The sequence below is a fragment of the Tamandua tetradactyla genome, chromosome 14 (assembly GCF_023851605.1).
Source record: "Tamandua tetradactyla isolate mTamTet1 chromosome 14, mTamTet1.pri, whole genome shotgun sequence".
NCBI classification, from domain to species: Eukaryota; Metazoa; Chordata; class Mammalia; order Pilosa; family Myrmecophagidae; genus Tamandua; species Tamandua tetradactyla.
In genome coordinates this window covers 21847210-21873412 of record NC_135340.1, presented here as the reverse complement: position 1 = coordinate 21873412, position 26203 = coordinate 21847210, and the positions used below count along the sequence as shown (strand labels likewise).

The 26203-nt window shown below is 39.0% G+C and overlaps 1 protein-coding gene across 2 annotated transcripts in view; it reads left to right on the top strand.

Moving 5' to 3' along the window:
- The window catches only part of AKAP6 (A-kinase anchoring protein 6), a 661506-nt gene that overhangs the window by 75794 nt on the left and 559509 nt on the right, over positions 1-26203 (top strand). The gene's annotated exons all lie outside the window — the stretch shown is intronic.

The following is a 26203-nucleotide window of genomic DNA, read 5'->3' as shown; positions in this document are numbered from 1 at the left end:
AGAGCCTCTAAAAGTCCTACAGGTAGGGTGAATAGAAGGGCCACTTGTTCTAGTTTGCTAGCTGCCAAGAATGCAACACACCAGAGATGGCTTGGCTTTTAATAAAAGGGGATTTATTTCATTAAAAATGTATAGTTCTTCAGAGGAAAGGCAGCTAACTTTCAACTGAGGTTCTTTCTTACGTGGGAAGGCAGAGGGTGATCTCTGCTAGCCTTCTCTCCTGGGTTCTGGTTTCAGTGACTTTCTGCCTCAGCTCCCATGGGTCTTTGCTTGTTTCTCCTGGGGTATTTCTCTCTAAGTTCTCTGGGCTATTACTGTCTTCCACCCTCATCACAAAGGACTCCAGTAAAGGATTAAGACCTACCTTGAATGGGCTGGTTTACATCTCAATTAAAATAGCCTAGCCAAAAGTTTCCACCCACAATAGGTCTGCCCCAGCAAGAATGGATTAAAAGAACATGGTCTTTTCTGGGGTGTATAACAGATTTAAACCAGCACAGTCTACCTTCTGGACACCAAAAGACATGTTCTTTGCATATGCAGAATACATTCATTCCATCACAATATCACAAAAGCCTTAAGTCATTTCAGTAATGATATTAAATACAAAGTTTCATCAAAATTAGTTACAGGCATCATCTATCCTAAGGGAAAATTCTCCTCTGGCTGTTAACCTGTGAAACTCAAGACAAGTTTTCTGTTTCCAATATACAAAGGAGGGACAGTCATAGGATAAATGTTCCCATTACCATAGGAAGAAATTGGAAGGAAAACAGGTCAAAAGTTACAAACAGTTCTGAAAACTTGCAGGGAAAGCTCCATTTAATTTCCAGGTCTGAAAGTCATCTATAGAATGATGATTTATAGTCAGGGCTTGAGAGAGCAGCAGTCTCCACCTCTCCAACGGCTTATGCAGTGTCCCTGCTCTCTCTGAACACTAGGTGACAGTTCCAACATCTCCAAGCATTGGGGAAACCACCTTTTTCTTGGCCTTACCCTCCTCAAGCATCTGGATCATACCCAGAATCTCTTCTGTCTTCGGGGCACACTCTCAGCCCCCTTAGAATAGTGGGGTGTTAGCTAGGTTCTCTCAAATCCCTAGGGAATGTGTTCCACTCTCTGTGAAGCCTGAAGCAGCAATGTTCTTCCTGAACAATGGGGCAGCCAAGTTCTTCCCAATTCCCCAGGTATCTGAGAACCCTGGGATGGTAACACTCTTCCCGAACAATGGGGCAGAAGGCCCACCCTCTGCAAACTCTGGGGCAAACTCACCCTTTCTACATACATGGGTGGGTCTGCTCTCCTGGCCTGAGGTTTCTTGGCTCCAAACCTCAGTTTCCATGGTTCTGTCTTTGAAATCATTTTTCCTCCAGTTTGTTCCCATTCTGTTCCCTTTAGTCCAGGCTGGCAGTGGTCCTATTCATACGGATCTCACAAAAAATTTGTTGGTTTGACCTGCAGCTCGCAAGGGGTCCTAGCTGTCAGACAGTAGTACTTTCAATAAATCTTTCCTGGGTAACTCCAAATGCAAGCTTGCTTTGCACTGAAGTGACTAACTGGTTAAATCCTTGCATGGGTCTCTGTTCTCTGGGAACTCACTTTCTGGAAACTCAGAATTTTGCAAACCATCAATTTCTGGTTTCTTTGTATCCAAGAGTTCAATTCTCAGCTTATCTCTTTCCTCTTGAATTTTACGATTAGCTGTAAGGAGAAGTCAGGCTGCATTTTCCACATTTAGTTTGGAAATTTCCTCAGCTAGATTCCAAGGTCATTGCCTTCAAATTCTCCTTTCCATCCAGCACTAGAAATCAATTTTGCCAGATTCTCTGCCACTTTAAAATAAGGGTCACCATCCTTCCACTTTGCAATAACACATTTATCATTTCTGTCTAAGGCCTCATCGGAAGTAACTTTAAGTGGACTTTAGAGTCCATATATCTACCAACAGTCTGTTCAAAGCAATCTAGACATTTTCAGTCAAGCTTCTCACAAGTCTACCAGAGTCTTCCCCTTATCCATTTATAAAGCCATTCCAGCATACCAATTGCAGCACCCTATTTCTCTGGTTCCAAAATCTGTTCACCAAATTTTGCTAAAGCTGCTGGAATGCAATATACCAGAAATGGATTGACCTTTTCAATGGGGATTTATTAGTTTATAAATGTACAGTTCTAAGGCCATGAAAATATCTAAATTAAGGCACCAAGGGGAGAATACATTCTCTGAGGAAAGGATGCTGGCATCTGGGGTTCCTCTGTCATGTGGGAAGGCACATGGTGATGTCTGCTTGTCCTTTTCTCCTGAGTTCTGGTTTCCAAGACTTTCTGTCTCAGCATCTGTGGGTCCTTGCTTGTTTCTCCTGGGGCATTTTTCTCTAAACTCTCTGGGCATTTACTGTCTTTTATCCTTTCATAAAGGACTCCACTAAAAGGATTAAGACTCACCTTGAATGGGTCATATCTCAATTGAAATAACCTCACCAAAAGGTCCCACCCCAATAAGTCTGTCCCAGCAAGAATGGATTAAAAGACCCCAGAATGGTCTTTTCTGGGGTACATAACAGATTCAAACCAGCACAGGTGCAATAGGGGGCACTTCTGCATTCAAGCACCAATGGTCTATAGTCAGTCACATCATTCCACTCATCTTTTTCATTGGCCATGCCAGGCTATTAAAGCCAGAGGTGATGAAGCAGAGAACACCTGCAGATAGAAGTTCCTTTATGAGTTTAATAATGTCTTTTTCTCCACCAAGGAGGTGGTACTAAACAATGTGTTGGGCAGAGGGGAACACTGGATTGCTTGGTCAGTAACTTACCCAACTGTAATGGCCAGAATTTGCTGGAATGGGGGAGTGTATTTTTGCAACCATCACTAACATATGAAGTGGTATAGTCTATCAGTTCCTATAATGCATTCCCTGTGGTAAACAGGACCACAGGGGTGATCAAGGGGCTAAAGGGAGCAACCCACAGGGCAGCAGTAACTTTCCATCTCCTTACCCGTTTGTAATACCTGAAACTTCCCAATGCTATTTGTCACTCTCACTCCTTGGCATCTCCCCAAATTATAGTGATCTGGGAATTTGTATCCAATAGCACCATAAATATTTGTACACTGTCCCAAAATTATACACACACTGAAATGTATGGCCTTTGGGCCCTGGGGGGGGTGTGTGTGTGTGGATGGGGCCGTTAGCCCTACAGCTAGGCCATTTTTAATTAAGTCAATTCTGGGTAAAGAGGTCCTTCCTAGGGCCAAGACACCTTGGTTGGAGCTGAAGGGAAAGGTTGGGGAGCTTCAGGACCTGGGGATTTGGGGAAGGGTTAAGCAAGGGTAGATTGTCTCTATCAAGCCCATGGCCCTCCTTTTAATTTATATTTTCCCCAAATTTCTCCACTGAAGACCCTGTTTATGGTGTCTTTGGGGAGCTCTTGCTCTAGTAGTCACAAGAACATAGCAAGTGGGGACACCATAGCAAATGGGTGGCTGCTGACCCATCTTGTGAGTCACAAGATTTGCTGGCTTAACAGGCTCCTCAGAGCACCCATCACAGTGTCCACCTTCCTATTATAGGAGCTCCTCCCACAAGGAGTGATGATATGATTAACCAGCTCAGTGGCAACTCCCAGAGAAAAACTATCTTGTTGCCTCATTCAGGAAGTCCTTTTCTAATAAGATCATCATGTCCTACTGTTAAATGGGAAAATTTTGAGGGGCTAAATCCCTCCAGCTACAGAGGAATATCCATACACTAACTTCCATTTGTTGCAGTATGACCCTGGCTTCCTCCTCTTTACTCTGAGGCTTAGTTGGAATTCGGGTGAGATCAGCTAGCATTGGTTATGCTCATTTGACTCCCTGAAAACAGTCAGAAGCTATGGCCACAGAGCACCCATGGTTAGACTGTCAGCTGCTCTTTGCCCATCCCCTGCCTTCTCCTTCAACCCTAACTGACTAAAAGTTTGTTGGAGGACAGGGTTGGGCATGAAGTGGCCAAGACTTCTCCATCCAGTGTGGTTGATCAGGGTGGTAGTGGCTACCCTAATTGTAAAGTCAGAACAACCACAAGATGAAATCCTCTCCAGATTTCTGTTCATATCTGTCTTTCATAATCTGTTATCTCCTCCTTCTCAATACAAGCTTGTATTTTTGTTTTTACCTCTGGGTTCCCATCCTTGTTCTAATAGTCCTGAATAAAAACTGGCTTCATATTAACCTCAAGGTCAGTGTAGGTGACCTGAGTGTAGGTGTGCCTCATTCCAGGAGAGCAGATATAAGCGGTCAGGAGCCAGGGTAGTGTGTGTTTGGTGATGGAAGCCCCAACCTCGTTGATATCAGCATGGAGTCATCTTGTCAACTCCCTGGCATTCATGGGTTGGGGCAGGGAGATTCTCAAAGTTCCATTTATTGCTGCCCTTTCCCCAAATGGCAGAGCAACATACCTTAGGTCCCCCAGCTGAGGGGGCAAATCTTCAGTTTTAGCCCACAGAGCCATGAATTCTGTGTTACCCAAGATGCTCTTGTACAAAAGGAACACAAGAGTGATAAAAAGAACTACCAAAGAATCAGCTCACTCCATACTTCTGCATGCAACTTGCTTGTTGTTCCAAAATCTGTGGAGTGAGTTCCTACGTGGTATGTCATGGGAACACAGGCTCAGGCACAACAAAGACTTTCAGCAAATGACCACTTTATTACAAGGCGTAAAGGGTCCAAAATAATAGGAGAAAGATCTCACCATGGTTGATCTCCCTCAGAGGCCAACTGCTTAGGCCAGGTATGGTGGATAGCAGCTCTCCATACCCTGCTTCACGTTGGAGAGGAGAGACACCTGTGTTGTCTGAGAGCTTGGTATTTATATACCCCAGGGGTGAGGGTTCCCACCTGATAAGCAGCTGGAACTGCATGTTTCTTGTTTGGAGTTCAAGGCATGGCCAGGCTTTTCCATTAGACTAACATCCCCTCTGGGCTGTGGAATGGAAACATATTGAAACATCTGCACACAATCAAGCAAGAGGGGAAAAGAAGGAGAATAGGTGAGGACTGGGAGATATCCTCTATGTGTGTCTGTGACTTCCCTAGCAGATCAGGGCTTATCTTTTTTTAAGGTCAGTTGACTACTAACCTTCACTGTATCTGCAAACTTAATTTCGATTTGTCATGTAAGCTACAATATTCACAGATTCTGGGATTTAGGACATGGTCATCTTTGGTGGACCGTTATTTCTTCCTACTGCAAGGGCTACAACATCTCCAAATACTGCCTCCTCCACAGCAATACCCAAAGACTGGAAAGAGGGCATCTCTTCTTCATGTGCCTTTGTAAGAAGGGGGAAAAACTTTCTAAAGTCCTCTCCTTGATCATCTAATTAGCCAGAATTGTTTCACACACACAATTCTAAATGAATCACTGCAAATGGAAATAAATTACCATGATTGGCTTGGATTAATCAAGATGTATCCCCTGGGGCTGCTGTGGGCCCAGCCTCCCCTGAGGCATGTGGTGCTCTGATACCGGAATCAAATTGGGTTTTTGCCAGCAAGAAAAAGATAGAAAATGGCTTTGGGTATATATATCCTATAAACCACCATGTTAGTGGTCACTAATTATGATCTAATAAATTGGAGGAGAGAGGGAAGGAGTTTTAATTATTTTTGCCTTTTTTTCCTTTCTATTTTGGAGAGGGCAAATATATTTAAGGTATCTAGAGAAAAGAAGAAGAAAAATATCAATATATTTTTAATAGAGTTCAATCAGAGAAGCAGAACCACTAGGATATATATGAAGAGATTTGTTACAGGGATGTGATCTGATATGATTGTGAGCATTGCTGAAAGTTTGTTGTCTTCAAGTCTGATGCTGGAGCTTAAAGTTCAAAGGGCAGGTACTGAGAAGAGAAGATGGAGGTAAAGTACAGGAGAGTCAGGACAGGCTCAAACCACAAGCAGGGCTAGGAGCCCTTGATGAAGGGATGAAACTCATGCCAGTTCTTCGTGCTGCTGACCTTTCTTTAAAGGTTGAATCTTACTCAAATTTCAGTATTTAATATACTCAAGATTTATTGCTATTCCTGGCCTTTCTTCCCAACATTTGAACTTATTCCCATTTAGGAACACTGCCAAATTTAAAAATTAAAATTGGTAATGTGCATTGATTAGGGGTTCTGGACTTAACGGGAATCATTATCTGACAGCACAATGAGGAAATATTTATATTTCCTGTGTTATGTCAGGTAGTTTTCCTTTCCTCTAAAGCATAGAAGTGATTTAAAAAAAAAACTCTGTGAGATCTTTGCTTCTCTGCAAGAAACAAAAGCCATAAATACTCCTTTTACAATTCTATTTATAGTTCATTGTAAGTTTGGTATTGCTTTTTTGTCATTGGATTCAGAAATTATAGTTGGCAGAACAGAACTCCTTTTCTGAATTTTCTTGGATGATAAATACCGTACAATATAGTGTTGAAGGCTCAGTGGCTATATATTTAATTTAGTAAGGTTCTTATAAGAAAAATATTAACACAAATAATTAAAATTATGCTTATTAATATTATTAACTGCAGTCATTTGTTTATAAATAACAGTATTATCATATTCTTTATATCTTAGAAAGCTTTTTTAAAAAAAAATCTTTATTGACAAATCTTCACACACATACAGTCCATACATACTGTACAATCAGTGCCTCACAATATTATCACATAGTCATGTATTCGTCATCATGATCATATTTAGAACATTTGCATCACTCCAGAAAAAGAAATAAAAAGAAAAAAGAAAAGTTTCATAGGGGTGAACCCTAAGTTTGAGGGTTCAGCCTATTGATTTGGTTGTCTCCACTGCTTGTGAGAATATCAGAAATTCTCCAAATGGGGAAGTTGAATATTTCTTCCTTTCTCCCCGGGCCCCAAGGGGACTTTGCAAATACTATTTTATTCACTGCCCATGTTACTCTAGGATATATCGGGCATCACATTAACCTGGACAAACCAACAACATCTCATGCCCTATTCAAGATTCTATGTCCTTATGGTGTTCAACTAAACTGACCATACAAATTAAATTAGGTAATTCAACCACACAAAATATAAATTCTGCACCAAATAAACATCTCTCCCTTTGGTCTCACACAGAAGTTGAAGTTTAAAAATATGGACTTTCCCCTGTATTCTGATCTACCCCAGTCCTATCCAGATCAGCTTCATTCATATCTCTAGTCAAAATCTGATCCCCTTTTCAACTTTTTAAATAGTTCCTGGATGGTGTAGGGCTTTCATAGCTTCAGAGCTATAACTCTGAGTCTCAGGTGTCACATAAATAGCTGAAGTTTCTGGGAATGACCAGGTTATATACGCACAGCTTAATATCTCAGAACTTACAATAATGGTTATAACTTCTGAATATATGTAACTGCTCTAAGAGCTTACAATCTAGAATCCTTTACAAGAGGCCCCAACCTGATAATACATGCTCTCAACTTCAATTCACCAAGATTTTATATTATAGTTAGTCCATGTGAGTGAGGCATGATAATATTTGTATTTTTGGTTCTAACATTTCATTCAAAATACAGTCCTTAGGTTTCATTCACCTAGTTGCATGCCTCAAAACTTCATTCCTTCTTGCGGCACTCAGTAGTCCACTGTATGTTGTACCCTTAGGCTACCTCTATCCATTGTGAATCACCAACACTGCTGCCATAAATATTAGTGTGCTAATGTCCATTCCTGTCCTCACACTCAGTTCCTCCAGGTATATACTTAGCAAGGGGGTTGCAAAATCAAATGGCAACCCTTCCCCTAGTCTCTGTGAAACCACCACACTGCCCTCCAAGAGGCTGCACCTCTCATTTCCGTACTGACAATGAATAGATACATCTCTCTCTCCATATTTTCTCTAGCACTTGTTTCTCTCTGTTTATTTTTAAACAGTTTTATTCACATATCAAACAATCCAACCTAAAAAAAACAGACATGTCTTAAACACCATAACCTTTATGAAGATATTTCTTTTTCTTCCACAAAGAATCCATACCCATTCCATGTGTCCCCACTGTCGACATTTAGTTTTGGCATAATGCCTTTGTTACATTCAGTGGAAGCATATTACAATATTACTGTTGACTATAGACCCTAGCTTGCACTGATTGTACTTTTTTCTGAATACCACCCATTTTCAACGCTTTGCAACATTGGCATTCATTTGTTCTCCCTCATGCAAAATCTTTTTATCTTTGTACATTTAATCACCATCATTGTCCACTCTAGGCATTCCTAAGTTATACCATCTCAGTCTATCCTCTATCTTTCCTTCTGGTTTCATATGTGCCCCTAGCCCTTCTCCCTCAGTCATACTCATATTCAGTATACTTATATTATTGAGTTACCATCAGGCACTATTATGCTGTCCACTTCTGAATTTTTCCAATCAGTCCTGTTGTACAATCTGTATTCCTACAGCACCAAATGTCCAATCTCAACCCTCTTTCTATCTACTAATGACCTGTATTCTTAATTTCAGCTCTCAAAGCTCACTCATTAATGTTGGTTCGTATTAGTGAGACTATACAGTATTTGTCCTTTTGTTTCTGGCTAATTTCACGCAGTGTAATGTCCTCAAGGTTCTGTTATGTGCCTCATGACTTTATTCTGTCTTAAAGCTGCGTGATAGTCCATTATCTGTATATACTACAGCTTGTTTAGCCACTCATCCTTTGATGGACATTTGGTCTATTTCCATCTCCTGGAAATCATAAATAATGCTACTATAAACATTGGTGCACAAATGTCCGTTTGCCTTCAGTTCCTCTGAATATATACCTAGTAATGGGATAGCTGGATCATATGGCAATTCTAGCCTCGGCTTCTGGAGGAACTGCCAAACTGCCTTCCAGAGAGGTTGTACCATTTTAAACTCCCACCATCAGTGGATAAATGTGCCTCTTTCTCCACATCTACTCCAGCACATGTCGTTTTCTATTTTTTCTTTGTAATGGCCATTCTAGTGGGTGTCAGATGATATCTCAATGTGGTTTTGATTTGCATTTCCCTAATAGCCAGTGAAGTTGAGCATCTTTTCATGTGCCTTTTAGCCATTTGTATTTCCTCTTCTGAGAATTATTTGTTCATGTCTTTTGTCCATTTCTTTCTTTCTTTCTTTTTTTTTTTTTTTTTGCATGGGCAGGCGCTGGGAATTGAACCTGGGTCTCTGACATGACAGGTGAGAACTCTGCCTGCTGAGCCACCATGACCTGCCCTTTTGCCCATTTCTTAATGGTTGTTTGTCTTTTTGCTATTGAGTTGAAGAATCTCTATATATTCTGGATACTAAACCCTTTTCTGATATGTGGTTTCCAAATACTGTCTCCCATTGCACAGGCTGCCTTTTTCACTTTCCTGATAAAGTTCTTTGATGTACAAAAGTATTTAATTTTGAGGAGATCCTGTTTTTCTATTTCTTTTTTCAATGCTCATGCATTGGGTGTAAAGTCTAGTAAATCACCACCTATTAGAAGATTTATAAGATATTTCCCTATAGTTTATTCTAAAAGTTTATGGTCTTAACTTTAGTGTTTAGGTTTTTGATCCATTTTGAGTTAATTTTTGTGTAAGGTGTGAGATATGGATCATTATTCTAGTTTGAAAAGTGCCAGAATGCAATATACCAGAAACAGAACAGCTTTTAAAAAGGGGAACTTATTAAGTTGCATGTTCATAAGTCTAAGCCCATGAAAATGTCCCAATTAAGGCAAGGCTATAAAAATGTCCAAATTAAGGCACCAAGAAGAGGTTACCTTCACTCAAGAAAGACCAATGAATTTCAGGGTTTCTTTTTCTCAGCTGAGAGGGCACATAGCAATGTCTGCTAGCTTTCTCTTCTCATTTCATGAGACTTTCCCAGGAGCATTTTCCTTCTGCTCCAAAGGTCTCTGGCTGCATGGGTTCTGTTGGTTCTGGTGGCTCTAAAGCTTTTTCCAAAATGGTTCCCTCTTACAGGGCTCCAGTAAGCAACCCCACCTTGAATGGGTAGAGACTCATCTCCATGGAAACCATCTAATCAAAAGTTACCACCCACAATTGGGTAGGTCACATCTTCATGGAAACAATCAGAAAGGTCCCACCAACAATACTGAATGAGGATTAAAGGGTATGGCTTTTCTAGGTTACATAATAGCTTCAAAGTGCCACAATCGTCTTTCATTCTTTTGCACATGGATATCCAGTTCTCCAAACACCATTTATTGAAGAGGCTGCTCTATCCTAGGTGGGATGGCTTGGCCACCTTATCAGTTGTCCATAGAAGAGAGGATCTATTTCTGAACACTCGATTTGATTCCACTGGTCAGTATATTTATCTTTATGCAAGTAGCATGCTGTTTTGACCACTGTAGTTTCATAATATGCTTCAAGGTCAGGTAGTGTGAGACCACCCACTTCATTTTTCTTTCTGTGATACTTTTAGCTCTTCATGGCACCCTGCCCTTCCAGATAAATTTGGTATTCATTTTTCAATTTCTGTAAGTAAGTTTTTGGGATTTGAATTGGTATTACATTGAATCTATAAATCAATTTAGGTAGAATTGACATCTTAACTATATTTAGTCTTCCAATCCATGAGCACAGTATGTCCTTCCAGTTATTTAGGTCTTCTGTGATGTCTTTTATCAATTTCTTTTAGTTTTTTTTTGTATAGGTCTTTTTATCCTTAGTTAAATTTATTCCTAATATTTCATTCTTTTGGTTGCTTTTGTAAATGGAATTTTTTTCTTGATTTCCTCCTCAGATTGCTCATCATTAGTATATAAGAACACTACTGATTTTTGTGCATTGATCTTGTACCCTACCACTTTGCTGTACTCATTTATTAGCTCTAGTTGCTTTGCTGAAGATTTTTCAGGATTTTCAATATATAGTATGTCATCTGCAAGCAGTGAATTTTACTTCTTCCTTTCCAATTTGGATGCCTTTTGTTTCTTTGTCTTGTCTAATTGCTCTGGCTAGAACTTTCAGCACAATGGTGAATAACAGTCATTACAGTGGACATCCTTTTCTTTTTCCTGATCTTAGAGGGAAAGTTTCAGTCTTCCCTTATTGAGGATGGTGTTAGCTGTGGGTTTTTCATAAATTCCCTTTATTGTGTTGAGGAAGTTCCCTTCTAATTCTATCCTCTGAAGGGTTTTCATCAAGAAAGGATGTTGAATTTTGTCAGATGCCTTTTCTGCATCAATTGATCATGTTTTTTTTCAATTTGATTTGTTGATATGGTGTATTACATTAATTGATTTCCTTATGTTGAACCAGCCTTGCATACATGGGGTAAATCCTACTTGGTCAAGCTGTATAATTCTTATAATGTGCTGCTGGATTCAATTTGCAAGTGTTTTGTTGAGGAGTTTTACGTCTATATTCATTTTCTTTTCTTGTAGTGTCTTTGTCTGACTTTGGTATTAGGGTGATGTTGGCTTCATAGAATGAGTTAGGTAGCTTTCTGTCCTCTTCAATTTTTTGAAGAGTTTGAGCAGTATTGGTACTAATTCTTTCTTGATGCTTGGTAGAATTCACAGGTGAAGCCATATGGTCCTGGACTTTTCTTTCTTTGGGAGCTTCTTGATAACTGATTCAATCTCTTTACTTGTGATTGGTTTGTGGAGGTTGTCTATTTCTTCTCAAGTTGATGTTGTTTGTTCATGCCTTTCTAGTAGGTTGTCCATTTCATCTATGTAGTTTAGTTTATTAGCATATAGTTGCTGATGGTATACTTTCATTGCCTCCTTTATTTTTACGGGGTCAGAGGTTATGTCCCCGCTTCCATTTCTGATTTTATTTATTTGCATCCTCTTTTTTTTTTTTTTGTCAGCCTAGGGTCCATCAATTTTATTGATTTTGTCAAAGAACCAACTTTTGGGTTTGTTGTTTGTCTTGATTGTTTTTTGTAATCTCAATTTCATTTATTTCTGCTCTAATGTTTGTTATTTCTTTCCTTTTGTTTGCTTTGGGGTTAGTTTGCTGTTCTTTCTTTAGTTCTTCTAACTCAAGTTGATTCCTTGAGTTTTTCTCTTTCTTCTTTTTTAGTATAGACATTTAAGGCAATAAATTTCTCAGCACTGCCTTTGCTGCATCCCATAAATTTTGATATTTTGTATTTTCATTTTCATTCACCTCAAGATATTTATTGATTTCTCCTGTAATTTCTTCCTTGACCCACTGGTTGTTTAAGAGTATGTTGCTTAGCCTCCAAATATTTATGAGTTATTTGGCCCTCTACCTGTTATTGATTTCTAATTTCATTCCATTGTGTTCCATGGAAGTATTTTGTATGATTTCTATCCTTTTAAATTTATTGAGACTTGCTTTGTGACCCAGCTTGTGGTCTGTCTTTGAGAATGATCCATGGGCACTTGCAAAAAAAAAATGTTTCCTACTGTTGTGAGTGCAATGTTCTGTATGTTTCTCTTAAGTCTAGTTCATTTGTCGTATTATTCAAAAATTTGTTTCCTTATTGATTCTCTGTCTAGATGTTCTATCCATTGATGAGAGCAGGGAATTGAAGTCTCCAGCTATTATGGAAGAGGTGTCTACTTCTCCCTTCAGTGTTGTCAGTGTTTGCCTCATGTATTTTGGAGTACTCTGGCTCAGTGTATAAATATTTATGATTGTTATGTCTTCTTGTTGGATGTTCCCTGTATTAATACATAGTGTTCCTTTATGTCTCTTTTAATTGTTTTACATTTGAAGTCTAATTTGTCAGATATTAGTATAGCTACCCCTGCTCTTTTCTGGTTGTTGTTTTTTGCATAAAATATCTTTTCCCAAACTTTCACTTTCAACCTATTTTCGTCCTTGGGTCTAAAATGAGTCTCCTGAATACAGCCTATAGATGGATCCTGTTTTTTTTTTTAATCCATTCTGCCAGTCTGTGTCTTGATTGGGGAGTTTAATCTATTAACATTTAATGTTATTACGATAAAGGCAGTACTTTCTTATACCATTTTGTCTTTTGGATTTTATATGTCATATCTCTTTTTACCTTTATTGATAGTCATTTTTACACTCTTCTCCAACCTTTCGCTTTCCTGCCTTCTCTGCCTATAGTTCTCCCTTAAATATTTCTTGTAAAACTGGTCTCTTAGTGGCTGTTTGAAAATATTTTAATCATCCCTTCATTTTTTGAAAAACAGTTTTGCTGAATATAGACTTCTTGGTTGGCAGTTTTTCTCTTTTAGAATCTTAAATAGATCATATCACTGCCTTCTCACCTCCATGGTTTCTGCTGAGAAATCCACACATTGTCTTATTGAGTTTCCCTTGTATGTGATGGATTGGTTTTTTGTTATTGCTTTCAAAATTCTCTCTTTGTCTTTGACATTTGATGATATGATTAGTAAGTGTCTTGGAGTATGTCTATTTAGGTCTATCCTGTTTGGGGTACACTGCACTTCTTGGATCTGTAATTTTATGTCTTTCATAGGAGAGGGGAAATTTTTCAGTAATTATTTCCTCCATTAGTCTTTTTCCTCCTTTTCCCTTCTCTTCTCCTTTTGGGACACCCACAACATGTATATTCATGTACTTCATGTTGTCATCCAATTCCCTGAGACCCTGCTCTTATTTTTCCATTCTTTTCCCTATATTTTCTTTTATAAGTCACATTTCAGATGCCCAGTCCTGTAGTTCACTAATCCTTTCTTCTGTCTCTTCAAATGTGTTGTTGTGGGTTTCCATTGCTTTTTCATGTCTTCTTTTGCGCCTTTAATTCCCATTAGTTATGTGAATTGTTTTTTCAAATTTTTGAGTTCTTAATGTTCACCCAATGTCTTCTTTATATCCTCCCTCAACTCGTTGATTTGATTTTTTTATGAGATTTTGCATGTCTGTTTGAGCATCCTGAATTAGTTGTTTCAATTCCTGTATTTTATGTGAAGTGTTGGTTTGTTCCTTTGACTGGGCCATATCTTCAATTTTCCTAATATGACTCATTATTTTTTGCTGGCATCTAGGCATTTGATTTCCTTAATTAGTTTATTCTGGAAGTTGTTTTCACTCTTTTACTTAGAATTTTCTTGCTGGATGTCTTTGTTCTCTATCTTTTCTTTGACATTTGGTTCAACTTATTCTAGACCTCTAGCATAGGTTCTGATTAAGTGATCAGAATTTTCAGTTCCTGTTTTTCTGTTTCATGCCCCACCTATATGGAACCTTTTTTTTTTTTTTTTGAAGTGGGTCTCCTCATATTATAGATCCCAGTCATATTTTTCCAGACTGGACTGGCCTCTACTTAGTCAGAAAGAGTTGCCAGCATCAATTTTCCCTGAGGGTGAGACCCAGCAGGTGTCTGACTTTCCTATGAAGCCTCTAGACTTGGTGCTTTTCCTATTCTGCCCAGTTTGTGGTACTTATTTGCCTGCAGCTTCCCACCAGCTTAAAATGATGCAGTGTCTTCAATTTCAGTAGATTCTCCCTGCCAGGGGCATGGTTGAGATAGAATTGAGGTAGTAGGATGGCTTTGATTGCCTCTGTTTTCCAGCTCTGGGTCTTGAATTCTTTGAAGGAGGGATTCCACTTGAGCTAACCATGCCCCTCTTTTTTTTTTTTTTCACATCAGCCTCCAGTGCCTGGAGGAGCTCCTGGGAAGCTTGTTAAACTGTGGAGCACAGAGCCCACCACCAGAGTTTAATTTAGTGAGTGTGAGGTGGCACCTCAGAAACATGCATTCTTTTTTTTTCTTCAGATTTCTTTTTTTATTAATTAAAAAAATTAACTAACAAAACATTTAGAAATCATTCCATTCTACATATACAATCAGTAATTCTTAATATCATCACATAGTTGCATATTCATCATTTCTTAGTACATTTGCATCAATTTAGAAAAAGAAATAAAAAGACAACAGAATAAGAAATAAAACGATAATAGAGAGGAAAAAAAACCTATACCTCACATGCAGCTTCATTCAATGTTTTAACATAATTACATTACAATTAGGTAGTATTGTGCTGCCCATCTCCGAGTCTTTGTATCCAGTCCTATTGCACAGTCTGTTTCCCCCAGCTCCAATCACCCCTTATCTCACCCTATTTCTATCTCCTGATGGTCTCTGTTACCAATGACATATTCCAAGTTTATTCACTAATGTTGGTTCATATCAGTGAGACCATACAGTATTTGTCCTTTAGTTTGTGGCTAGTCTCACTCAGCATAATGTTCTCTAGGTCCATCCATGTTATTACATGCTTCATAAGTTTATTCTGTCTTAGAGCTGCATAATATTCCATCATATGTATATACCACAGTTTGTTTAGCCACTCGTCTGTTGATGGACATTTTGGCTGTTTCCATCTCTTTGCAATTGTAAATAATGCTGCTATAAACATTGGTGTGCAAATGTCTGTTTGTGTCTTTGCCCTTAAGTCCTCTGAGTAGATACCTAGCAATGGTATTGCTGGGTTGTATGGCAATTCTATATTCAGCTTTTTGAGGAACCGCCAAACTGCTTTCCACAATGGTTGCACCATTTGACATTCCCACCAACAGTGGATAAGTGTGCCTCTTTCTCCACATCCTCTCCAGCACTTGTCATTTTCTGTTTTGTTGATAATGGCCATTCTGGTGGGTTGCCCCACTTTTCTTTGGGGAAGACAGAACCTTTAGGGAATCAACCCCTTTCACCTGACTAATTATTTTGTCTTTCAGAAATGCTTTAGTTCTGCCCTTGCCTGGGGCAATGCTGGAGCCTGAGAGTGCTTCCAAATGTATCTAATGAGCTTTTATGAGGTAAAACATAAAACTAAAAAGCCTTTTCAGAGCCAGACCTCCAGACCTCCATTCCTCTGGTTTGTCAATCAAGAGCTTGTGTTGGTTTGTTCTAGTTTGCCAGCTGCTGGAATGCGATACACCAGAAATGGAATGGCTTTTTAAAAGGGGAATTTAATAAGTTACAGGTTTACAGTTCTAAGGCTATAGAAATGTCCAAATTAAAGCAACTCTATAAAAATTCCAAATTCAGGCACCAACAAGAGGTTACTTTCACTCAAGAAAGGCCAATGAAGTTCAGGGTTTCTCTCTCAACTGGAAAGGCTCATGGTGAACATGGTAACATCTGCTAGCTTCTTGTTTCATGAAGCTCCCCCAGGGCATTTTCCTTCTTCATCTCCAAAGGTATCTGGCTGTGTGGGCTCTCATCCTCCTGGCTTGGCTGTTATTCTCCTGTGTCTCTCTCTTGTTGTTCTAAAGCTTTCTCCAAACTGTTTCCTCTTTTAAAGGATTCCAGTAAAGTAATCAAGATCCATCTGGAATGGGTGGAGTCACATTTCCCTCTAATCCAAGGTTAATACCCATCTAGAATGGGGGAGTCACATCTCTGTGAAGATAATCAATCTTCCGACCTACAGAACTGAATTAGGAATTAAAAGAAGCTGCCTCCACAAAATTGATTTAAGATTAAAACATGGCTTTTCTAGGGCACATAATCCTTTCAAACCAGCATATGATTCATGGCTTTATGTATCTCCAGACTCTTTGTACCCTCTTTTCTTGGGCCCCAGCCCTTTTCCAGTACTTTGTGCTGTCCAACTCAAAGAGCCTCTTTTTTTTTTTTTTTTCTGTCGGCCCCACCCCATCTTCTTGAGGGCAGAATTCGTTTAGTGCTTATTCCAGGTTTATCTGTGGTGGGACCTTGTTTTCATTATTCAGAATTTGTTAATTAATTCCACAGTTGGAGCTTGATTGAGCTAAGCCCTTGCTACTAGTAAAATCTGTTTCCTCTCCCCTTGGGAACCAGCCTGCCGTGTCTGTAAGAGAGGGCCACTGGCCTCCATGGCTTGTGAATTTACAGTTCTGTGGGATCTCAGCCATTCCACCTGGTCCACAAATGTACACTGTGTGTCATGTCACTGATGTTCCCCCAGCAGTTGTTTTGTGCCATTCCTGGCTATTTACTAGCTGCTCTGGAGGATGAACTATATTCCACATCTCCCCTCCTCCTTTTTCGAGGGAGTAATTTATGAGATTTGTGTTTATGTACACAAATTAAAATTTGTAGCATTTTATGCTAATGTTGATGTCACTAATTGCATTAAAATATTCTTCTCTTTCTTAAACCCCATATTTAACTTCTATTGCAACAAACTGTGATTGTCAGCATTCTCATACAATTCTCATACCCATGGCAGAAGCTACTTAATTCTTTGTTTTTTATTTCTAATTTTATCATAAAGTACCAACTATGAAAATTACCTTATTCAAAACCAAAGTCTTGAAAGTTTCCATGTTTTTCCTTCTCTTTGACTTTTTGTTTTATTATCTTCAGGTTACGCAGAGCTTTAATACAATCAGCAGCCACTAAAATCCACTAAGGATGGATTTTGATCTGTACTTAAAAATTTAACTTGTGGATGGAAGTAAATGTTTAAGGTCAGTTGAATCCATACTGCTATTTTTTAAACAAGTTAATAAAGCACATTTCCATATTCCATTTCCCTCTTATATGACTACCAGCTACTCCTTTTTATGGTCAATGAGGTCTAAAACGTGCTTGGATGAGAACGGATGCACCCATCCCGTTCTCTTCCTCCATAGTGATAATTAGCTCCTGCGATGTCAAAACTGCCATTCTGACCACTACTAGTTACACACACCCTCTCAGAACGGCTGTAGCCAATCTGGGCTTGGATCAATGTTAGCGTGTACTGGGAGGTGAGGCTGAGCAGTGACTAAGGAGAGTGAGGATAAATAACTGCCTCATTTTCTATGGGGTGAGGGAAATTGGGGAAGTAAAGAGAGCCAGATTTTTATGACTTGCAGAATTGCAGCCCAAGCAGCAGCAGTTTGGAGCTAGCTGTCTTGGTTTCTCTTCTCCATCTGTTCTAGTTCAAGGACACAGGCCACTGACAGCCTGGTCTGAGGCATGTTTGCTAGGCTGGAGACCTTCCTCACCACTCTCCCCATTTGCCAGGAGGACTGCAGTACAGGGTATCAGCTTCTTCCCTTAGGCAGCCTGATCCATTTCTAGTTTCCAGACTACCGAGAACTAAGTTTCTTATAGAAACATGAAGCAGGAATTTTACTTTAAGAGCAGTGAATACTGTACAAATGTGAATAATTCCCAGGACAAGCCAGAAATTAAATGTAAAATTGTGCAAATGATTTGTCTGTTCACATAGACATTCACGACTTTTGTCTAGTTCATGTGGAGATTGTGCCTATGGTCATGCCAATTTTTCCACGGCTGTATGCCTAGGTTTTTTTTTTTTTTTTTTGTAATAATAATATTTTATTGTTCGTTTACTGCAGACTTTTTTCTTTTAAAATTAGAGCAGTTGTATGTTTGCACACATGCCTACATTTTAAAAATGGCTAACTTATCTAAGCAGGAACTTCTCTGGTGGCTTTATTTATTTGCCAAATCATTCAAATAACTTGCCCTAGATTTGTTTTGGAAGCAGTTATAATGAATCAAAGATATAAAAAGATTACAATTTGGCAATGTCTATTAAAACAGAATATATATATCCTTTGCTCTAGCAATCTCTCTACCAGGAATTTATCCTCCTGAAACACTCTGAAAAGTAGGCAACTATGTTCATCAGTAAAAGATTGGTTAAATAAAGGCATAATCTTAGAATAGAATACTGTTCAGCTGTTGAAACGAATGAGATAGGGCCGTAAATCATTACAGTAACTGGAAAAAAGAAGATTGCAAAAGAGTGTGCAAAATATCACGTTTTTGTTTTATAGCTTTATGTACATACAAATGACATAAACAGGTATGTTTGCATAAATATAAAAAAAAGCACTAAATAAAAACACTAGATTGTTAATCTCTAGGGAAGTGAATTGATGAGGCATATTTTTTCTGTTATGTGTATAAAAATGTTTCAATTTTTAGTAATTATCATATGTAATTTTTGAAAATTTAAAAAATAATAATGAAAAATACATTCCTTTCCTCTTGGCTCCAACAGAACAAGTCCAGAGGCCCATTTGAGAGGAAGTATTAGGACTGAGATCCAGAGGGATTTGATGAATTGGGTCTTGGGCATCCATGCTCAGTAGGATATTTTATCTAAAGAATCATATCCTGACCAAACCATCAAGCCTAATTAGAAATGGAAAATTGATGGAAGGAGAGGCCTCCTTGCCCAACCCAAGGGACCTATTCTTCCCTGACTCCCTCTGGATCCTTCCAGTTCATTAGCTAAGAAAGAATTAGTGGAGTTGGCTCTGGCCACAGCTGCTCCCTTATCGAGTGTCACTCTGATCTCCGTCAGCTAAACCCTGGTGGAAAGCAGCAGGCTCTGAAAGTCCTGCCAGCCCCGTGGCTGTCTCGAAAGCAGACCTGCTGGCTTGGCCCTCACTTTCCCCTCCCTTACTCTCCAAGCCATTATGCTATATTATGCTATGGATAATCATTAGGAAACACTGGGAATTTAGGGGTTGATTCTTCTGGTGTGCCAGAAGGGAAGCACTAAGACCTGAAATCTTCCTAGAATAATTCCAGATCTGAGATCTTAGAAATGACCAGAGTCAGTCTCTTAACTGTTCAAGTAAAGAAGATGTGCTCTCCATGGTGATCAGAATTTGGGGGTGTTCAGATTAGAAAAAGGAACTGCTATCCTTTCCCCCTTCCCTGTGAAACTAAAGCCTGCTTTGTGGAAGTGCTCTTGGCAATTATCATAGTCGACCAGAAGCCCAAGAAAGAACACATGAGGGAAAACATGTTTCTTATTGATTTGAAATTGGCTCAGCAGGATGAGTCCCATAGCACTTAATCACATAACAAACACCTGGATTGGATTCTTGCATGGTGGAGCCCATTTGACAATGGGAATGGAGAAAGGAGATCAGAATCATCCAATAGAAGAAGGAAAGTTCTGCTTTAAAGGGTCCCTTTCTGCTGCTTAATCCAAGAACTGTGTTCCCACAGACCACATTATAGTCATAGTTTAAAGACCACGATTTAGTTTGGTCATTTTCTGACCTCTATGCCAGATTTTCTATAATCTTGATTTTCTGCTTTATACCCTATTACTGATATGATTAAATTAACATCAAAGGAGGAGTAGGCAAAACATTTCAACAATGTTGTGTGAAAATAACCCCTTTCTCTATTTGCCTAATCATTCAACTTTTCTTTGTATCTTAGCAATTTTTTTTATTATTCAATAAGAAACAAATCTTGCTTATCTCAATCGCTTAGATGATCTTAATAGTTTTGTCATGCCATCCTTTGTAAAACCAAGGATTTTTTTTTTAAAGTATGTGTGTATGTACCTAATTAAAGTAGGGCATGTATTTAAATAAGGATAAATGATATTAAAGAAATTAATCTCAGGTGTTTTTTCTTTCAAGGCAAGAAATTTGTTGTGTGTTGCAGAGTCACTTGAGCTCACTAATATCTGTGTACTCTGCTTCCTGTTTACACCACTAAACCTTATTTCCCAGCCTTCCTTGTGCCTTAGTTCTGGTCAATGGAATATGAGTGGAAGGGACAGCTCCTCTTCCAGGCCTAGCTCATTAAAAACCTCCCAAGAAAGAGTTTCACTCTCTTCTCCTTTGTCAACTGAAAGGAGAGCTTCAAAGACTTAAGGAGGTCACAGCCACAAGATGAGGAACCTATGTCTTGAGAAATTTTCTGAAGCAGTATCCCTTTGATGACCCTCACCAGACAGTAGTGTGAGTGAGAAGAAAACTATTAGTGTTTACTGAGATTTGGGGCTCTAAGCTATAGAAGTGAGTTTCTCCCAATACCTTATTTTAAATGAACTTCTTTTAAAATAGCTTCAGAAGTACTTTCTGTCTATTTAAACCATCCCAGTGATGGAAAATATTGTAGAAGTGTTAATATTTTACATTGTTAGAAATTCATTTAGAGGTCTTCATGGCACATGAAAAAAAAAGGCAGGTCCTTTTTTCTTTTTTTAAAAGCAATATCCTGTGAAATATTTATGGGCAAGCCCTCAGAGAATGTTTATACTGGAATGCTGTTGCTTTTAGTTTTAAGGACAAAAAGTTGACTTTCCATGGAGCAAGATTAAACACAAATTAAAATACTCATTTTTTTTTCTATTGCAATATAGTGGTGGGGAATAAGGGAACTTTGTTATCAAATCATATCTAAGATGCCTACCAGATATGATGTTCTGATACTCTAAGTTTTCATATAACAGAAACTGACTCTAACTTTTGTTAAAAGGATAAAAAAAAAAAAGAAATTATTGGAAAGATTTGTGTAGCTCACACAATAACAGAAAATATAATCTCCCAAGTTTTGAAGCCTTGGTAGTTCCAGGAATCTGAGTGGGAGGAAGTCACAAAAATCTCTTTTGCTGCCATCAGAAAGATTCAGCTCCACTTACCTCCCATCTATGCCTCTTTCTGCCCCAAATTCTAATTTCTGGGGGAGAGGGTCAAATCTAGATTGTTTACACACCTACCCCTTAGCCAGGATAGGGTTTCAAAGCTGAGAATTATAGGAGTACTGCATAGAATGTGGAAGGGAAGTGTCCCCAAAAGGCAGGCAGTGTTCTAAAGATATCCCCTTTAGAAACAGAAAAGTTGGTAGCTGGAAAGTGGAAGCAAAGCTAGATGGCTGCCACTGTCTTTGTCCTTGGTTGATTCACTGACAATCTGTATCCTTCTTCCCTAATAAACATCTGAAAAGAAGATATTAGGTCAACACACAGAACTTTTATAACTAAAGTTATTCAGTTATCAATCATTAGAATGATAGTAGGTATTATCACCCCAGGAACTTACAATATATTACTATATTCAGTTGCTTGGAATATGAATGAGATTTGTGGGTATGTGTTCCAAAGAGGTGAGGGGTAACCATATTATAAGTATGTTGTATTGTGGATAATTACAGTTTTTAATGTTATGCTTAAATTAGCAATGCAAACAGGTGTAGCTAAGAAGTATCTTAAGAACTGACAGCAATTTTCAGTGTTCATTTCATTTTAATAAGAAGAAATATTTGAGCTTATTAGCATCTGAGGTCAAAAGGACAGTGAGTAAATCATATGAAGCCTGTTTATTGATCCTTGAGTCTCTAGGCTCTTAATGCACAAAATCACCAGTTCCTTGTCTGGGCAATATGTACCCTGTGAAATGCAGTTACATTCATTTTTTAAAGCTATTTACTTTGAAATCAGTTTAGACTTATAGGAAACTCACAAACATAGTGCAGATAGTTCCCATATACCCTTCACTCACTCGACTTCTCCACTGTTAACATTTTATGTATCCATAATCACATTCATTTATTAATAGCTGAGTATGAACCCAGTTATTTGGACTAGAGATAGAAGGATGCATTTAAAAACATGGGGCTTTAGATTCTTAAAAACTTGAATTTAGGTCCTGTATCTAATACTTACTAGCTATTAGGCAATGCCACATGTTACTTCTCTGTGAAAATATGATATAAACTTTCTTACCAGGTCCTTGTGGGAATTAAATATATATAGGCAGTTTTGGTACAAGGAGATGCTTAATAAGAGTTAATTTCTTCCGTCCTTTGCCCTCTTTCACCATTCTTTTTTCTCCTCTCTCTCCCCCTTCCTCCTCCCTTTTCTTTCTTGATAGCACTCTTTTCCAAAATGTTTTAGGTTTCTGCATTTGCTCTGTCCCCAGCGAGGCTGCTCTCCTAGCCCTCCATTTTGGCACCTTCTGGTAGCAGAGGGGAATATGGCCTTTTTAACTTTAGTATGACCCAGTCTCTTACTGATTTACTCTGAAAGCCTTAACGTTCACCTCCCTGAGTCTGAAATGCAAATAGTTCTGCATCACTAATAAGGACACAGAGAAATTATAAGAAAAAACATAAAACCGACTGTAGGTTTGTAAAATGTGTGTGTGAGGAGGAGCAATTGGGCAAGGATATAAACTCCAAAAGACAGTACACTACCTCTCTGCACTTAACACTGGAAGGGACTCCTAGTACAAGTTCAAGACCCTGGATCCAAATAATCTATTTTAGCCAAGTGAAACACAGATCCCTGATGGACCAGTCTATCCCAGTCATTCATTCTGATGAATGTCCATGGGGAAGGGAATCAGTACAATACTGGCACCGTTTCACCTTTCAACAAAATCTGCTTGCAGCCAGATGCCTGGTAGCCATATGACAGATGCTCCACCCCGAGGAGGGGGCTGCCCTCAGGGATCTGGGAGAGGCTGGGGTGATTATGCTGCACGCCTGCTTCTGAGCCTAATGGGCAGGCCGGGAGGGAGAGATGGAGCCTTGAACATCTTGGAGGTGACACTTCTGAGCGGTAAGTGCTCCAAATAAGATTTACCCTCTGCCCAGCAGATGTCCCATGGCAGCCTTTTCTGCCATATGGGGGCCAGATTTGGCATGGAATTGGAGTCCTCAGGCTGGTAGAAACTCTACCATCCATGTAAAAGCGTGGGTCAGAGGCCTAATTTGAGAGTGAGAGGGAGAGAGAGAATTGGCAGTGTGCCTATTGCCTTTTTTTTTCTTTCTTAAATCCTAGGTCTGTTGTTCTGGTCCCCAAGCCACAATAGGAAAGGTGAGTGAGTGTTATTTTGCTGTCATCAGGGAGTATAATAAGGAAAAAAAAAATCAGTGTTGGGTTAACGAGGTGTTTCACTAAGAGGAAATGTTGATCCATGTTGGTTTTTTTCAGAAGGTCAGCAGGAGTCATTCAAAGGGCCAAAAAGTAAAAAACATGACCATTTGGTTACGAAAATGTACAGATGTGAGGGAAGTAGCATTTTCGTCACAGCTACCCAACTGGATTTATAGCAAAGACAGGAAGTATGGGAGCTGAGGCCTGGAAGTGTCTGCCTGTGGTGCTGCTGCTGGGACAAGAGGGCCAAGGAGGCACCTTCTTTTGCTGAGTGGGTGCACAAAAGAAAGATGATCAGAACCTAATTTATTATGATTAAAGATGAAGTCATTAGCGTCAAGACAGCTTAGACATTTAAGAATTGCACAGGTGACAGAAGTATAATCATTTTGACTAAGGACTGTGTTAGGAATATTTAGATTCGTGGAAATATGATATGATAGTCTTAGTTTTAGAAGAGGAACTTTAACATGTCATATCAGTACAACTATGTGACCTAGTGAAAACATGACTGAGAAACCAGAAACCTGATTTATAGTGTAGGTTCTTTTGCTGAGTTGTCTCAGCTCCTTTATCCATTAAAGGGATGATAATAATAATGATAATAACAGCTAGCATCTATTGAGGATTAGCCATGTGCTTGGTACTTTATGGATATTAGCTCATGTAATCTTCCAGCAATCCTTTGATACAGGTGCTATTATATTCCTCATTTTATAGTGAAGGGCCTGAGACCTGGCTTAAGTAACTTATCTAATATCATACAACTAGTAAATGGCAGAACCATGATTTGACCCTGAGGTCTTCTGACTCCAGAGTCTATATACTTAATTCCTACACCATACCGTTCACCCTGCTTACCTCTCGGGGGTGGCAAAGATGAAACTAGGAAATAGAAAGGAACAGACAACTTTTGAGCTTGCTCCAGAATGGAAAGAGCCTACCGTTTGGAGCCTGATAAAGGTGGATTTGAATCCTACCACAATTTGTAACTAGTTATTAATTCTAATCTTTACAATTCTTGGTTCCCTCACCTTAAATGAGAGTAGCATACCTATTTTGCTGATTGCTGGAAGGTTAGAGATGATGTATATAAAATGCTCAATTTGTGGAATGACCTCAACAGTTGGTAGATATATTAGGGTTCTACAGAGAAACAGAACAAACAGGAGCTAAATATGATTTATTATAAGGAATTGGCTCACATTACTGTGAGAGCTGACAAGTCTGAATTCCACAGAGCAGGCCACAAGCTCAAAATGCTGGTAAAGGTGATGTTGAAGTCCTTAGTCTGATCCTCAAGGGAAGCTGACTGAGACAGAAATTATTCTTCTGGCCCCTGAAATGCTCAGTTCTTGCTTTTAAGACCTACAACTTATTGGATGAGGAGACTCCTCACAATGCTGATGGCAATAACCTTTGTAGACTTTAGATACAGTCAATTGATTATAGATGCAAACCCCATCTACAAAGTACCCTCACAGTAACATGAAAGCTGGTGCATGACCAAACAACTGGACATCATAACCTAGCCAAGTTGACACATGAGAGTAACCTTCATGGTAGGTTTCATTGTTTGCTTCTACTTTCATATATTAGTCTTGAGGACCATAAATTTTTGTATCTTACATCACTTAGAATGGGACTGAGCATAAAGTTGTCACTCATCTATTAATAACAATGGCTATCCCTTACTGGGGGCTTCCCATGAGCCAGGTGCTATTCTAAGTTCTTTATATATATTAACTCATTTAATCATCATGAGATGAAAAAGATGTTCTTAGTGTCCCAATTTATGGATGAGGAAACTTAGGCACAGAGGTATTGACTTCCTCAAGGTCATGTAGCCAGTAACAGACAGACCTGGGATTTGAACCCAGCTATATGCTTCTTAACCTTTATGCTTTTAGTCAAAGATTCATTGGATCATAAAGTTGGAAGAATAAATAGAGGTTTTGTAGTTCAGCCTTTATTACTTTCAGTGGAAATTACTTTCTTGATATTTCTAAGACATACTTATTCAGCTTCTGCTTGTCTGTCTTCCATAGCAAGGTGCTTATCATTCTAGTGAGGCAGTTTATTCTATTGTTGGACAGCTCTTTGTGAGAGCTTTTGAATGTTAAGCTGAAGTCAGCTTTACCTTTTCCTTTTCCATCGGCTTCTAGTTTTGGAGGTAACTCTTCAGCAGGACACCCCTTTGCTATTTGAAAACCATTACTTCCTCTTTTCCAAGTCAGCAACTGCAACTCTGGTTTCTCTCAACAGTGACTCATCACCCTGGTTGATCCTCTGTCTCTTTTCATATGTGGCAGAGTGAGCATAACAATTATTGCTAAGAACAGGACTTTGTTGTTTTTAAATACATATTAAGTAAAATTGCATTAGCGTTCTGGACATAATCACACAATTTGCTCCTGTTGGCTTTGAGTTGACTATGACCTCCTGTGACTATGGAATGTGGCTGTGTACTTGAGACCTGTGATAGAGAACTGGTGCCATGGGCCTTTGGTCACATGGTCTGGGGCTTCAGAGCAGCATAGAAGAAATCAAAATTGTCCCTTTACTCTCAGGAACCACGTTCCCTATTTCCATAACCCCACTGGATCCCTGAA